The sequence below is a fragment of the Perna viridis genome, chromosome 14 (genome assembly GCF_037379345.1).
Source record: "Perna viridis isolate PV_CMFRI_1.1 ecotype Kerala chromosome 14, ASM3737934v1, whole genome shotgun sequence".
NCBI classification, from domain to species: Eukaryota; Metazoa; Mollusca; class Bivalvia; order Mytilida; family Mytilidae; genus Perna; species Perna viridis.
Window position 1 is genome coordinate 22,217,496 of NC_142458.1, and position 17,888 is coordinate 22,235,383.

Sequence of the window (17,888 nt, forward strand, 5' to 3'; positions counted from 1 at the left end):
AAAAAGGTTGAAACGTGATTTTAACAAGTAAGTCTTAAAATGCTCCGACTTCATTGACACAAAAGTTTGCAGAGTTTACTTGTGTATCTTGTCTCATAAAACATTTTATTAACACTATTTCAGTTATATAATAAAAGCTCCAGCCTTATTATTTTTCGAAGGTGCAGGGAAGGGCATCCCAATGACGCATGAAGTGACCGGTATGAGGGTGTGACCGGAAATGTCCGGTACGGGAGATGGGACCGGAAGTGGACCTTAGGTATGACAGGAAGTGGACCTTGGGTGACCAGAATTGGACTTAGATTGGGGACTCATGACCAATAAAGGGAACATTGGGACCCTTTGATCTAGGAAGGGGCCTTAACGGTTTGGAGTGCGGAAACGACACCATAGGTATCCACATAAAGTGTCCTAATAAGTATCATGTAATAGTATGGCGTTCTTATAAACAAGGAAATATAAAGGAGAAGGGTGTATTATAACCACAGTTATCTTTCTTTGTATATTTGGGTTGTGTTATTTATGCACTTTTATTAACTTTAGTTAAGCAAAGAGTCGGGAGGAAGAGTGAAGAGTTGAAGTTCAGAGTCGAGAGTAAAAGTCAACAGTCGGAGTAAAGAGTCGGGAGAACGAGTCAGGAGTCAATATTAAGAGTCAAAAAAAAAAAGAAAGAGGGAGTAAAGACCCATACATAGGCCCAAAATAGGGGGTAAGAGTATATAAGAAATATCAGCAAGAAGACTCGCAAAAAGAGTCAAATATAAAAGTTTTTTGTTCTTAGTTGCTATAGAAGAAGGCTGTCTTTCACAAGATGTCCACGAAAAAATCCAAGATACAGACTGCGTCCAGACCCTTATACTTCGATAGAGTAATCAAGGGATCAAAGGTTATAGTGGTAATCAAAATAATGTAATCCAGAGACAAAGACCGGACATGGAAAACAGACATACACAACAAAGAACACAAAGTAACTGAAATCATACATACAAAATGACAAAAGCAAATGACTCCATTAAAAATGGGAGCATGGACCATGTGCACCGGTAGGGTAAGCGTCCTCTGTTTTTCTAGAAACACCCGCCGAGGAGAAAATATTTCATCCGAAATTGCATTGCAGGACCTTTATGGAATATACATATACAATGATCGAAAACCAAGTCCAAAGATAAGAAGTCGTGTAAATCGAGGAACGAAAGGAAGTGAAGGTCAATTTGAGATCACTTAGTGGAAAAACAGCCTTGACGCCAACGATACTCGGACAGCAGAAGCAAGAAGACTCATATTAAAGCGGAAACGTCAGGACATCGGAGTGTTAAATTACTTTAAGGGAAAATAAGACTTGAAATAAAGAACGGTTTATGGAACAGACCATGGAGCAGGACCCGGATACGAAAAACAGACGACTTCAGAAAAAAATGTAACGCTGATAATGAATTGTATAAAAAATATAGAAGAAAATGAAGTTCTTGTTTTGTAATAGAGCTATTCCAAAGAAAGACTCAGCTCTCCTTATAAAAAATGGCTACCTCGACTTCAATCTTTAAAACCGATGACAACAATTAAAAACGTTAACGACAGCATACCAAACATGAAGACTTACAAGCGTTTACCTGATAGAGCCTCATAACACGTGACAAATCACGTTTGTGTGTAAGTGACTTGAAAACATCGAGTATATTAGACTACAGTAGTAAAATGTGCAAACTCCTCATAGAAAAAACGAAAGACAAACATTATACGGTCATTCAAGGTCGGGTCAAAAAAAGAAAAGGGGCGTAGGAAACAAACCACGAATGACAATATGGAGAGAAAAATAAAATCCGCTAGTAGACCCTCATATCAAGGGTCAAATTAAGTTTATATTCAAAGTATCAAAATTGATGAAAAAAAAGTTTAAAACCTGTTTATAATACTAAAGAAATGCCGTACTCCATTCAAAGTTCGGTAAAGATTGTAAACAAAAAAACACAAATGCATGGGGTTGTGCGGGGTTACATAAAACCTTTGATGAAATCGACTTTTCCAGTAGAGCCCCATTACAAGGATAAAATCGATGAAAAGGGTAAGTGCGTCTGTAAACAATGAATAGGTGATGAAATAGTCGACAATAAAAATCTAATTGTAATAAAAATGAAAAGGAATATACTATTCAAAGGCTCTTAATGCTCCGATTGTAAACAAACAACATCAATTGCACAACATGTAAAGTGGTTAGAATTACAATTGTCAGTATCATTCTATTCATCAAAGCTTTAGACAAAAGATAGTGAAAAACCCAAATAGAAACATTAATTGTTCACGCTGAATTAAACACAAAAAATATCAAATATTTTTATCCCAAAAATTAATTAAAACGATAAGTTTCCCAGTGGTAAACATTGCCCGACATGTAATCTTCTTATAACTGTAATTTATCTATTAAGTGCAAAAAAAGCGGTGAAAATCAATATATGGGCCACTCAAGTAACCAGTAAAATAGGTAGTATTTTAAAAGTATTCAAATTGAATTGCACAATCAATTTTAGGTTATCACACAAAGAAAATTAAGTGAAAAACAAATATTACAATTACACAAAAATAATTTAAAAAACTATTAAATTAAATAAAAATGTATCAATTAAACAAACCAAAAATACAAAAAAAAATTCTAGTCATAATACACCCTCTTCTTTTATACTTACCTATATACGGAACGCCATACTATCAAATGACACCAATTAAGACATTTTTCAACATTTAAGGGGCCCTTCCTTCCCCATGTTCCCTTTATTTGGTCCCCCATCTGATTCCCCTTCCGGTCACCCATGGTCCACTATCGGTCATACCAAAGGTCCACTTTCGGTCCCATCTCCCGTACCGGTTACACCCTCCCCTACAAGTCACTTCTGGTCCTCGGAAACAGATTTTAAAGTCAATGCATGCACATTGGGGTGCACCTCCCTGCACCTTACGAAAAAAGTCTAGAGCTCGTACTACACTACTAATTTCTATTTAACATCCTCAGTTTTTTATATGTATACCGACATCTTAGTAGATTATTTTGCTATTTAACCTTATGGACCGGACGTTTAAATTGACGAATATTTTTTTCTCGTATGTGTCTTATATCCAGGTCAGAATAAATTGTTAACAAAAAGAAACAAGAAAAGTAGATATGAAGCATGCGCGGAAGAAATGGTGGCATTTTCAAAACAGCTGATAAATCTGTTGATAAAACCAAAATAAGAGGCGTTATCAAACTACTTGAACATCAGAATCACGGTATATTTACATCAAAGTGTCTATAGAAACATTTGCAAAGATCGATAATATTCCCGATCAGAATTTATTTCGTTGCTAATGTAAACTGGCAAATACTCGCCACTAACACCAGCCACTATCATAATTTCCGGTGATCCAGATACTTACTAATACCAACAAGATGAGAATGCTGTACCATCTCGTAAGCATTTGTATACTCTTATCCATGAACTTTTCACACCAGACAAGTCATGAAAGGTCTGAATTTATTGTTCATAAAATTGAATCAACCTATGAGCAACAACACAAATTGAATTCATATGATTTACGACTTTCAAGCGATACAAACATTGAAACGTATATTATGATCGTGTACCACATGAAACACACAAGGCCACCACTATCACATAAACCTATCGACGTCTCTAGGCAATATCAAAGGCTGATAGTGGTGCTGATAATATGTGGGGATATCTCTCTAAACCCTGGACCCATCCGATATCCATGTGGCATATGTGCCAAATCAGTAAGGAGCAACCAGCGTGGTATCAATGCGAGATCAACTCTGTGAATATTGGTTTCACACCAAATGCATTAATATGTCAAATGCTGAGTACGAAAAACTATCTGTGTCAACTGACAGTTGGTACTGTAGACCATGTACCCTACCGAACTTTTCGGACTCATTCATAGATCAGTCTGGTCCTGATAAAGTCGCTTCACAATCTCAACCGTTACTGTTTGACCACTCACCAGCAGATGAAATTAACGACTCGTGCGACATTTTTAGGACCTTTTAAAATTGAGAAAAGATGCACCAAACAATATTATTTGTGCATATTTGAATATAAATAGCTACCGACACAAATACGAGCATGTCGTAGATGTTTTACAAAGGAATGTGGTTGACATCTTATTCCTATCGGAAACAAAAATTGATGACTCATTTCTTAATGCATGTTTAATGTTGAGATTTTCTCTCTTTACAGATCTGATAGAGACCAGTATGGTGGCGGAATCATAGCCTACATGAGATCTGATCTGGCCGGTGACAGAACCACGGACGCAGAATAGAGAGACATTGAATCCACAGCCCTTGAGGTAACATCAGGGGATCAAAAATGGTTATTCATAGGTGCATATAAACCACTTAATATGAATGATAGGAAATTTCATGATGATTTTACTATGACTTGTGATAAAATATCCAAAAAATATGACATTTTTATGATACTTGGTGATATGAATTTTAACATCTTAGACAATAACAAGAGTTTATTTTTTAAAGATTGTTTTGATATTTTTTATATGAAAAAATTGATAAAGAAGGCTACCTCCTTTACAAAAATTTAAACCAAGCCTTTTGGATGTAATTTTAACAAACAATACCAACAAATGTGGAAAACTATGTAATTTTAGCTGTGGGTTGAGTGATGTGCATAACATGATTGGTATTCTGGTCAAATGTGAACGACCTAATGATAAGCTTAACTATAAGAAATGTAGGAGTTTTAAGAATTTTGATCAAAATATTTTTTATCAGATCTACAGATGTAAACTGGGCTGTAAATACAAATGGCAACATCAATACTGAGTGTGAAGGTTTTAATGATAAACTTGTAGAGGTAGCTAACACACATGCATATTTTAAAGAAAGGAAAATACTAACCAAACATAAATCACAACCTTAAATCTGCAACTTACAAAAAACGTATGCTTTTTAACAAATTTCAAACTTACAATACATCAAAAACATGGGAAGCATATAGAAAACAAAGAAACTATGTAACAAATGCTCAGGAGGTCCAAAGGCAAAGGACTTTTGGCCAACTGTAAAACCTTTCCTGACCAACAAAGGAAGTACAAATGAAAAAGACACAATATTACAGGAGAATAACACAATAATTACAAACCAAGATGACATAGCAGAAACATTCAACCCCTTTTTGTAAATGTCGCAAAGAACATTGGTGCTCCAAATATAGAAATAAACAACCATCAGTATAAAAACCATCAGAGAAAATTATGATGTAGATTTTTTTTACAAAACGATCAGCTCAGTTTTAAATCATTTGATGAAGCCTTTGTTAGTAAACGTATTAGCAAAATTAATGTAAGGAAAGCAACTGGAATTGATGGCATTTCAACAAAAATATTACATTATGCTAAACCTAGTATTACCAAACCTATAACTGAACTTGTAAATTTGTCATTGTCTAGTGCAACTTTTTCAGACTCTTTGAAAATTGCCCAAGTGGCACCAATACACAAAAAGAATAATATTTTAGAAAAAGGCAATTATAGACCTGTTAGTGTTCTTCCCGCTATATCGAAAATATTTGAAACAGCCATAGAAAACCAGCTATCTAGACATTTTGAAAAAAAAATTCAACCCATTTCTCGCTGCTTTTCGTTCAGGATATGGCTGCCAATTTACTTTACTTAAAATACTAAAAGACTGGAAGAGGGCACTAGATAATGACAAATACCTTCCAGCTATCCTAATGGATCTCAGTAAGGCATTTGACTGCCTACCCCATGATTTACTTATTTTAAAGTTAAAAAATTATGGCTTCACAGATAGTACTGTCAAATTACTAAACAGTTACCTCTCAAATAGAAAACAGTGTGTAAAAATGGTTGTTTGTTGTTTGTTGGGGTTTAACGCCCGAGCAGCAATAGTTCTGCTATATTCAGGCTATGAACATGAAGTGGATGATAAAATGAACATGAAATGATGATGATGGGATGGGACATAAGGATAATGGGGTCGACAAATTTCGATTGTCACTGGAAATGGGGAGAGGTGGGTAGGGTCGGGTAATTTAGCCTCCTGTGGCGGAGCCCTATGGCTCCTACTCCGGGAGAATACCACAGTAGGGGTCTTTAACGTGTGAGGAACGTGGCATCTTTCCCGACACGGTGCACCACTATGGTTTGCGATCATGTTTTCCGTATTATAGCTTGACAACCCCAGCATGTAACACACCAGGGGTACCCCATTCCACCACCTGAGGCACACAACCCAGTTCTCTGTGGGCAGAGCTCCCTAACCCCCGGCTAAGGTTCTGAGTACTATTTAGTCGTCTTTTACGACAAGCTTAGCGCTGCTGCAGGCCTATTCTTTAGACACCCGGACCTGCACGGGGCGTAAAAATTGGTCAGAGTCTTAGTAATATGCTTGACACATATAAAGGTGTTAGGCAAAGGTTCTATTCTTGGACCTGTGCTTTTCAACATTTTTATAAACGACATCTTTCTTTTTGTAAAAAGCTGTAACCTCTTCAACTATGCCGATGATAATACCCACTCCAAATTATGCAAATCTGCACTCTATAATCTCAGCTTTGGAAGAAGATAGTAATTCCCTAGTTTCATGGTTCTCTTTCAACAAAATGCAGGCTAACCCAGAACAATTCCAGACCATTGCTATCGGGCCAAAAACTCAGAGTCTAAAAACATTACCTTCAATCTCAATAACAACAGTATAAAATGTGATGAAGAGGTGAAGCTGCTTGGTGTCACAATAGACTTTAAACTGGATTTTAATACACACATATCAAACATCGGTAAAAAAGCAGCTCGTCAACTTAACGTATTAAAACGCATTGGCACCCATTTAAATAAACTATCAAAACTTACAATTTACCACTCGTTTATCATGTCAAACCTCAGCTACTGTCCTCTTGTATGGCACAACTGCTCCGAAAACAACACCAAAAAGATAGAAAAAATACAGGAGTGTGCCCTGAGATTCATTTATGACGATTACCAAAGCTCATACACATTCTTACTTGAAAAATCACAGTTACCATCATTAAAAGTACGCCAGATGAGAACAATGGCACTAGAGACTTATAAAATACTATATAATTCTGGCCCAAAATTTCTGCATGATTTGGTTAATTTCAAAAATAACTGTTATAATTTTAGGTACAAAGGCATAGCTGACATTCCACAGCCAAGAACCACCAGATATGGTAAGAGAAGTTTTGGTTATGAGGCAGCCAGAATCTGGAATTCCTTGCCTCATGAGGCAAGAAATTCATCAACCTTTGGACAGTTCAAAACCTTCATATCTAGCTAGTGTTTCGCAGAAAAATGTTATTGCAGTGCTTGCCGTTGACTTCTGCTGCCTCATAGTCAATATCTCAAGCCTATATGTACTCCTCCAGTTTGCTTTCTTTTTTGCTTTTGCTCTTTGGTTTTTGTTTACTATGTTTTATCTATGTTTCATTCTGCTATGCTTTTAGCTTTACTTTATTATGTACTGCCTGCATTTTTTTAATTTGTACTGCATACTGTGTCCTGCATGAATGTGGATAATGTAAATCTTTCAAACCTCAGTTAATGGATGAATGGGACGGCATCCAATTTACATTACACTATGTACTTTGATACATACTTCAACACCCCAACTATGCAAACCATTTATTTACTATTATTTGTACCCCTATACATAGTTTGCAGTATGAATGCTATGCTTTGGTTTGCTTCTATATTATTTTATTTATTGTGTGCATGCATGATTGTTATTTGTTTTTAGAATATCCATAGTCGTTCAAAGAGCTCTACAGAGCTCATGCTTACTGTTAACTTGTACATATCATGACGACTTACTTACTTAATTACTTACTTATCGTCCTGAAATACAGAGGTATTTATACTCAAGTCACAATGATCAATCTTGGTTACATCTTCACAAATTAAAACAAAACGACAATTATTGTTTAACTTCAATTAGGTTCAAACGAACATAAAGTATTTATGTAATCATGCATTTTCCCATATCCTGCTTAGATAACCAATGGCTCATATAGAGTTAGCCATTAAGGAACCGATAGACACATAGCTTTTGCATACACTGAACTCAAATAAAGTAATCCCAACATGTCTTGTTATATGGATAAATGAAATCTTTTGTAAGGAGTATCAGGTTCGCAGACCAGTTAAATCAAAATATGAATCAAATCAAAAGTCCATCACAAGCTAACATCATTAAGTCATTCCAATTACGATCTAAAACAAATAATATGAAGTATAATCAAACAATACAAAATATAATAACAAAAACTTTAAAAAATTAAACTTCGTGTAAACGGAGTGTTCAACTTACATGTCTACGCCCTTTTCGAAACTGAAAATCGTCGTGCAAACCGGTGAATATATAAAACCGGTTATCAATCATTCGAAACAAGCATGATATGCCAAATCAACCCCAGACAATGCGGGGACAACTGAGCACTGTTTTGAGGTCAGATACTCATTCGGAGTGCACTGGACCGATTACCAATGTCAGGTTAGAGAGAACTTCATATATCAAGCTCTGTAAGTATTAAGATCCTTACGTAAATACAGAATGGCAGTAGCTTTGAATTCGAGACAGAACATAACACAGTGAGACTAACACTTTGAGATGAAATATTCTGTCGACACGTTCAAAACAGACATATACAACAAAGAACAACAGAGTAACTAAAATCATACACACAAGGCAACAAAAGTAAATGAGCAATTCGGACTCCACTAAAAACTGGAGCATGGACCAGGTGCACCGGTAGGGTAATCGTCCTCTGCTTTTCAAGACATACCCGCCGAGTTGCTGATAAAGAGTCAAGTTCTGGGTAGATGAAAGAGGAAAGGAAAACTATGAAATTTAAGAAGAATTAAAAATTAAGTAAGAATTGTGAAAAAGCAAAAATGTTGCAAAAACAATAAATAAAGGTTAAAGCAATTTATGAATACAAAAAATGTTTCTAAAGTGAATTCATTGTAATCATATATTTAGTGAACAGTTTCGGTTTACAACTCACATGGTAATATTTAATGTTGTTGATTATTTAGAGGGTGTCAATTTAAGATCAAGATAGTTGGTGACATGTGCCAAATTTTGTTTCCAAACAATGTTCATCTTTAAAAGATCTGATGTTTTCCATAAAATAATGATGGTTTGTAATTTACTGAAAGATAGGAATGAAATAATTCGCAAAGGAGGAATTGGAAACTTTAAGATAAAGGAAAATAACACTTTTTATCTGTTCTTAAGTTAATTGATTTGTTGAGGGGAATTTGAGTTCATATTCTGTTTCAACAACGTAAAGTCCCTGATCTTCCTGACATCATTGCATATTTAACATTAAATTTTAACATACAAATTGTTGAGATAACATTTACTCTGAACCGCCATCATCTGCCGATTTCTGCATGGACAATATCTGTATGATGGAAAAGAGTACATGAAGGCATCAGTGTTGAATTTGATGGTCGCAAATGATGTTAACTGGCCATGCGTCACGTAGGTATTTGCATCCGTCAATTCAAAACGGTCGCCACAAATTATTTAATAAAATAAAATAAATGTTGTCTTTCTAATACAAATGATGAATAAATTTGCTTATGCACAAAACATGATTTGGCCAAGTGTGAAACATTGAATGGAAGTTATGTATACCCTGGATATCATTAGTTCTGAGATTTCAGATTTCAGAACTAGTCAGTAAACCCTATGCGTATATTAAGTGATTAGTAAAGGTTTCCCGTGTTTGTTTGTATATGTTTTGTTTTAATTGTTTTTTTTTTTTTTTTGTCTTACTTTATTTTGTTCTTCTATTGTTTGTTTTGTTTTGATTAGATGTTTGCATATATTCCATTTAATTCGTATCTGTTATTGATTTCAATTAATTTTGATATACGTTCAGTGCCGAGCCAGATGGAGGTACAATCATCGGATGAGACAGTAAATACCAAATGATAACTTTTCTACAAATGAATTTATTGAGTCTCTTAACCCAAAATTACAATATAAGGTGTCGTTCTTCTACATTTTTGCAAGGTAAACACATAGAAAGGGGATTTATTTTCATTAAACCTCAAACGACTAGAATAGTACATTGTTAAAGAGTAATCAAGGGAATCAAGGTTGTAGCGGTAATCAAAAGAATATAATCCAGAGACAAATATCGGACATGAAAAACATATACACAAAACGAACATAAAGTAACTAAAATAACACATACAAGGTAACAAAAGCAAATGAGCAATTCGGACTCCACTAAAACTGGGAGCATGGACCAGGTGCATCGGTAGGGTAAGCGTCCTTTGCTTTTCTAGAAACACCCGCCGAGTAGTAAACAAAGTACCTAAGTTATTCACATCAAATTTTCGACGTTTGTTTTGTCTTTTTGTTTGAATGCTTTGTTTTGGTTTGGTGTTAACCCCAACCCCCTTCCCCGCAAAAAACATATTCGGAGACGAAAGTATTGAAACAGTATACAGGTGTTCAACAATTGACAGACTGACAGATAACATATGTCAAAGTAACACTAAATCTGCATTGGACAACTGGTTTTGTTTTTATATTTCATTTATTATTTCTGTTATCTTTTTTATTTTTTTAAGAGGGGAGGCTTGTTACGTTTTTGTTTTTGATTTTTTTTATCGTCTGTCGAGTTTAACATGAATACAGAGGAATACAACAACACAAAATTCCAGCGATGATACTTAATGGTTAATCGTTAATATCAAAATGCAATTGACATAATGAGGAAAGTAGATTATAACAAAACAATGAATACTTAAAACAAAGTCGACGGATTCCGTATTTTAAAACTTAATTAAAACAAATTACCGGGGTAAACATTAACAAATGTTACGTACTAAAAATTATTATGACACTACTAAATCATGCTATTGAACAGATTCATTTTATGGCTGTTTGTCTTGGTACTTTAAAGAACTGGACATGGATGATCGGGCATATTGAGTGTCAGTACTTGTACTCTGTTCTTTCACTATGACATGATATTGGCTGATGTCATCACGCTGTCCTGTAATACCTAACTCGAGCTGAGAAGATCTGGTAAATGGATTAAGGCCAATATTCCCTTGAGCAATCTGACCTAGCTGAACATCTGGGTGGCGTGATGACGGTGAGTTAGTTGTTCTTCAGAGTGATCATGCTGGATTGCCTGTGCAGACAATATACTAATAGTTAACGGATTGTGATAATTTGTAAGTGCACCAGGAAAACTAACAGATCTTTGTGATCTATAATGTATGATATGGTGAGACTGTCCAAAGTCAAACTGGAGATGATTTAGAGGCTGATGGGTACTCTGCGGTATGCTATAATTGAGAGACTGTTGGTTCTGAGGCTGAATGGTATGACAAGACTGTCGAAGATCTAATGAAGGTTGATGTATAGGGTGATTGGCAGACTGTTGTGTGCTGAAATCTACAGACAGTTCTTCATGGGGAAATGTCCATGGATCTTCACAGCAAACCAACTGATAGTCACCAATACTTATCTCCCAATAGTTGTCATCCAAAACATTGTACTAAAGGTACACCATACAGTCAGGCACTTCGAATTCGGCGGATTTGTTCTTCTGACGATACCACCAACAAACGTCTAGATGAACTCCGTGGTCATTTGTTATTGCGTGGCTATAAATCAAGAGATATAGATCGGGGTTTTGAACGTGCTAACAAAATCAGCCGTAAAGATCTCCTCGAGTACAAACTTAAGAAAAAGAACAAAAGTTTCCCTTTTGTGCTTACATACCATCCAGCCTTTGGCAAACTCTCGCAGTTACTGCAATGAAATTGGAAAAACATCCCAAGCTCTCCAAGCTCTTTCCTGGGGCCCCGGTCCTGGCATTCTGTAGACCTAGGAGCCTAAGAGATGCCCTAGTAAGAGCAGAGATTTCATCTGAGCCCAAACAAAATACAACGGACCAGTGTCGACCATGTGGAGATAAGAGATGTAAGACCTGTTCCCAGATGCTGCACACCAAAACGTTTAAAAGCTAGTGCACTGGAAAGGAATTTGCCATTTTTTGCGACGTGACTTGCAAAACCGAAAATACCATATACCTTCTCCAGTGCCGATGTGGTATGCAGTACGTTGGCGAAACAGAACAACCTTTCAACAGGCGTATGAATGGTCATCGCAGTGACTACAAATACAAACCAGACCTCCCTCTAAGTCGCCATCTTAGATCCGCCGGACACACCCAAGAGGATCTTTACAACATTGTTGTTACGATCATAGAACATGATAAAAACTGGTCAAAATGTAAAAGAGTATCTCGGAAAAGCTTTTGGATGAAGAAATTGCAAACAACTTCTCCAGGTGGAATTAACGAGAAAAAATAATTCATTTTTAGGTCTAGGTCTAAGGCTAGTACAGCACTACTTGCTATACATCAATACGCCATATTACTATATTTGGACCTATTTTTTTAAAATTGTTTTCCATAGTTAATTGTAACTTTGATAAAGAGACCCTCTTTGTTATTTTCATTCAGGCTCCTTATCAGTTGCTTATGTGAGCCTTTGATAAAGGTACAATCATCTACAGCGTATGCGATTCAGCTTCTGAATCTGTTTTGATCTTGAACTTTGTGAGTTTTATACCCGTGAAGTTTTGTGAGTTTTATGCTCATATAGTTTTATGAGTTTTATGCTGAAGAAGGATATCAGTTATCCAAAATATTCAATTTAAATTTTACCATCTTCTGGTGATATATATATATATATATATATATATATATATATATATGGCGTATTGAAGTAGTGATGTACCTCAATGTCTCCGTCTTAGATCTACCGGACACACCCAGGAGAGTCCCCACAACATTGTTGTTACGATCCTAGAAAATAATAAAACTATTCAAAATGTAAAAGAGTGTCTCGGGATACCTTATTTGATGAAAAAAAATACAAACAACTTCTTCAGAAAGAATAAACGAGAAAAAAATAATTCATTTCTTATGGTCTTGGTCTAAGGCTGGAACAGCACTACATGATGTACATCAATACGTCGTACTACTACATTTTGATTTTTCAAGAATATTAGTTCCCCAGTTTACTGTTAGAACTAATGAATAAGAAAATGTTTCTGTCGAAGGTTCAAAGTCAAAGGATGTTTATTCAACTAGGGTTATTAATCTTCTTGACAACTGTCGATGCTTACGAAACTAAATTAAATCGTTATTTGTATCGTCAACCACCACGATGTAAAACTACAACAGCTGCTGGTAAGTGTTCATAAAGGGGACACTATATGCATGTGTTTTGAAAAGCCAGTAAGTTAAAGGTAAATGTATCCAGGAATTTGTACACTAACGTACCTATATTCGATCTCTGAATTACCATTAATGTTTTGGTTACTTTTTCATATATTTTTAAGGTTAAAGCTGGGGTTGAAACTTAGTACACAATGAACAGAAGTATAGGACATCTCATCAAGGTGTTGTTATGTAAGAAAGAGCATCAAATTTACGATACATTTCACAACAGGTCAATATTATACAACTATTATTATTATTATTACACATACTTCAGAATGTGACGTGTATATATAAATACTTCATTTCTTACAATATATTAAGACGTAAATTATCCATGTTGGTAGGTTTGTCAAAAGATAAACGCTGGTGTAAGTGAAACATTAAAAAATAAATAGAAAAATTATGACACAGTATTAAGTGAAATTTGAAAGTATTAAAAAGAGTTAAATTGTAAATTCAAGGATAAAGAAAACGAAATTTATATATTGCTCACTCTTCATTAACAAACAAACGAGCAGTAATTGACGGAAGGTGGACACTAGTAATGTTAAGTAGACAAATTTTTAAATGGCTCACATTATGTTCATATGAGATATTTAATTAGATTGGATTACCTTCCTAAATTAGATTTATTTATAAGTGCAATTTAATGTGCAGTAACTAACGATTTGAACGTCTTTGATTACCCATTTTGGGTTTTCAAGGACGACCTTATGTCATGGGTTTTGAATAAGTATCAATTTTATTTTAATATTATTTTTAAAATAAATGAATAAATAAATAAAGAAAAAAAGAAAAAAAGAAAACGTATTATTATTTAAAAAAGTAAAATAGTATTAAAATGATAAAAATTTAACTTTATCCAAAGATATACTAAATGATGAAAATAACAATTAAGATAGATAAAACATAAGAAAATGCCAACTGTTCCGTAGGCTAACAGAAGCCTATGATAACGAAATTTATATCCGAACAATTAAAAATAATGCAGAAGCTGAATTTTAAAAAAAGGGAGTAACCTGAATAAAAATATAAGAAATCGAAAATTTCTTGAATAAAGTCATTTGAAATTATGACACCAGACATTAATTATTTTAAGAAGGAATATGACAACAATTATAAAATGGATTATTATGTAAATTTGCGTTTTTTCTATTTTAATGGAAACTGTTTAGAATATTAAGGTTGTATTTTAATCAGAAACATTTTGCATTTGCTCTGTTTTCAAATGTTTTCTGCTTTTCAGTCACAATCATATCTTGATCTACACTTAGAAATCAATGGTAAGGGAAAACTATTGACCAAACTTTACGACAAACGTGATGGCTTTTCATTCAGAAATGTTAACTTTCCTTTTATCTGTGGCAACATCCTTTCAGCACCTGGGTATGTAGAGTTTATAACTCATACATTATGCCAGTCTTCCAAAACAACGCCGATTTTTTTTTTTGTATCGCGCTAGGCTTCTGGAACAGGGTTATGTTGCTACAAGACTGAAGTCGTCATTACAGAAGTTTTATGGTCGTCATCAATAACTCGTGGATAGTTACTGTGAATCCATGAAAACTGATTTGTTCAATGTGTAATAGTTTTCCTTTCCTCTTTCGACTACCCTGAACTTGACATTTTATGAGCAACTCGACAAGTGTTTCTAGAAAGCAGAGGACGCTTACACTACCTATGTGTCTGGTCAATTTTCCCAGATTTTAGTGGTTTGAGTTGCTCATTAACTTTTGTTACTTTGTATGTATGATTTTAGTTACTTTATGTTCTTTGTCTTCATTGTCTTATTTATCCGCCTGGCCTTTGTCCCTGGATTACATTCTTTTGATTACCGCTAGATTCTTGGTTCCGTTGATTTCTCTTGGAATAATCTTACTCTAAAATATTTTGCATGCGCAGTTGCCGTTTATTTTTAAACGATTGTCTATAACGGTGTAGGATAATTTAAAAGCGGTGTATACGATTTATACTGCAATCTCCCTATTTGCACAAGTAAAACATTAATTGTTTATTCATAAGGCCTTAATATGCCAATGTCATATTATCACATTAAGCCACGCCCATTGCTTGAATGTTTACATTTAATATACAATGTGACAACTAAAATAAAACCAGCCAAGTGTTAAAGCGAAGATTGATTGATTGTCAGACTATGAACATGAAATGAGTGATAAAATGAACATGAAATGATGATAAAAAGGATGGGACACAAGGATAATGGGATCGAAAAATTTTGATTGCCACTAGAAAAAGGAAGGGATGGGTAAAGTTGGGCAATTTAGCTTCCTGTGACGAAACGCAAAGGTTCCTACTCCTATCGAATACCACAGCAGGGTTCTTTAACGTGCGAGGAACGTTACATTTTTCCCAACACTCTGCACTATGGTCTGCGGTCAAGTTTTCCGTATTATAGCATGACAACCCCAGCATGTAAAACGCCAGGGGTAGCCCATTCCACCACCTTGGGCACACATCCCAGTTGCTCTGTGGGCACAGCGCCTAGCTTCCAGCTAGGTTTCTGAGCACTATTTAGTCGCCTTTTACGACAAGCTTAGCGCTGCTGTAGGCCTATTCTTTTAACAGCCTGACATGCACGGGGCTAAAGCGAAGGCACAATGAGACAGTGTTTTGAGACTAAATCAAAGTAGTGTTGTTACTTGTTATTATGTGTTAACAAATTTACACCTTTGTACGTCATCTATATTATTTTGCCCATTCGGGAGGCGCCACACAGGGAACACATTATATAATTCGTATTGAAATAACATTCCCCGTTCATAAAATACATTTGTTTTTTGTGATATAAAAACAATAATAATAATGTCTTAATTGACTTAACATAAAAGAAATAAACTGATTCGACACGAAATGGGGTTACTTCTCAATCGAGTCTCATCCTTTCATTACTTTTATGTGAAGTCAAGACACTATTATTGTCCATATCATGTTATGCATCTCTCCAACTGATCTAGTCAAAGTAAAATATTGACGGCTATATTTTAATTTTTAAAAGTACGAAGAGAACCTATTAATACCGGCAGAACCTAACCCACATCTTTTCCTTTTTTTCAACGAGACAGTTTATGTTAGAGGAGTAAGTAGTTAATCTTAACGACCGTAAAAAGACAAACAAAAATCAAGACAACAACAAACAAGAGGAAAAATGGAATGACTATAATTTTTCGAAGATATATTGTCCCTGTCTACACCGAACAGTAAAATGAATCTTTAGAACATTTTGCACAAACTTTCCTACAAGCAAACAAAATCAAAACAAAACAAATTTATGATGCTATATCGAACAAGCGCAATTAAAATATATTTACAGAAACATTAGCGATTATTCTAATGAATGATGAGTATAACTCTTTGAAGAGAGATGGCCCAGATTTTTTTATTTTGCGGACAAGTAAAAACCTACATACAACGACTAACCATTTATACTCGGATTAAGTGCAAAGACATCAATGGCATTGATGACTATGATAGTATACCAGCGATTAAAGGATCTTAAAAACGTTCTGCACAATGTTTGGCTGAAATTAAGTATGCACTTTTGATATAACATTTTGTGATATTATGTACTGAAGTCCCAGTTTCTATGATCAGTTTCTGTTACAAGAACAACCTGACTTAGCTTACGGTTTAGAGACTACTGAAATGTAAATCACACTTAACCAAATCTTATTTTTACTGAAATATAAAGTTTGTTTCTGTTGGTCCTTTATATCCGTATGAACAATATTACACTACGAAAATGTAAAGAAAAATGCATATGGCCCTATGGAATTATTTAGTATAGGCATTTGACTAGGTATCGTTATCCGAATTGATTGTTAACACAATCATAATTTGATTAAGACATGGTAATAGCATTCAAAAAAGGCACATACGACAAATTGTATGTTACATTTTATTTAAAAGTCGTTGCTTTTTCTTTAACATAGATATCAACAAGTGGGTATGTGCGAATGACAAATTGAGCACATTATTATATTTACAACGTTGGTTTGTATACTAAAAAAGAAGGTGGAGGTAATGTGGTCTACACTTTCTATGACAATGTGTGTATAAAGAATTATCTGTAGACGTATTAACGTTTTTCAACATGAACTTTACCGGGACTAAAATGTTTAACATAAAATATGTTAATGCTGCCAATTGGATGAATCGGTAAGAAATACTTACAAGATTAAAAGCTAAACAAAACGTCATTACCCTAAAACGGACTCGGTGTGTTAATGAACAAAACTATTTAAATATGAATTTGCCCCCCCCCCCCCAACAACCAAAACAAAAATAAATACAAGCAAACAAACTAGGAAATATGTTCACGATAAATATGTTTCACGTTTAGGAAGCGTATCTAAGTGCCTGAATGCTTCAAATGATGACTTTCATATCACTTTTATAATTCAGAGGTGTATTTTTATGAGGACTTGCACTTAAGTTATTATGTCATAACATATCAACGTTCATAAACAAATTATCCGCAAACAAAAAATTAACAAGTAGACTTGGCACAACATTCAATATTGAAGATTCTACACATATGTATAGTTTTGACAACAA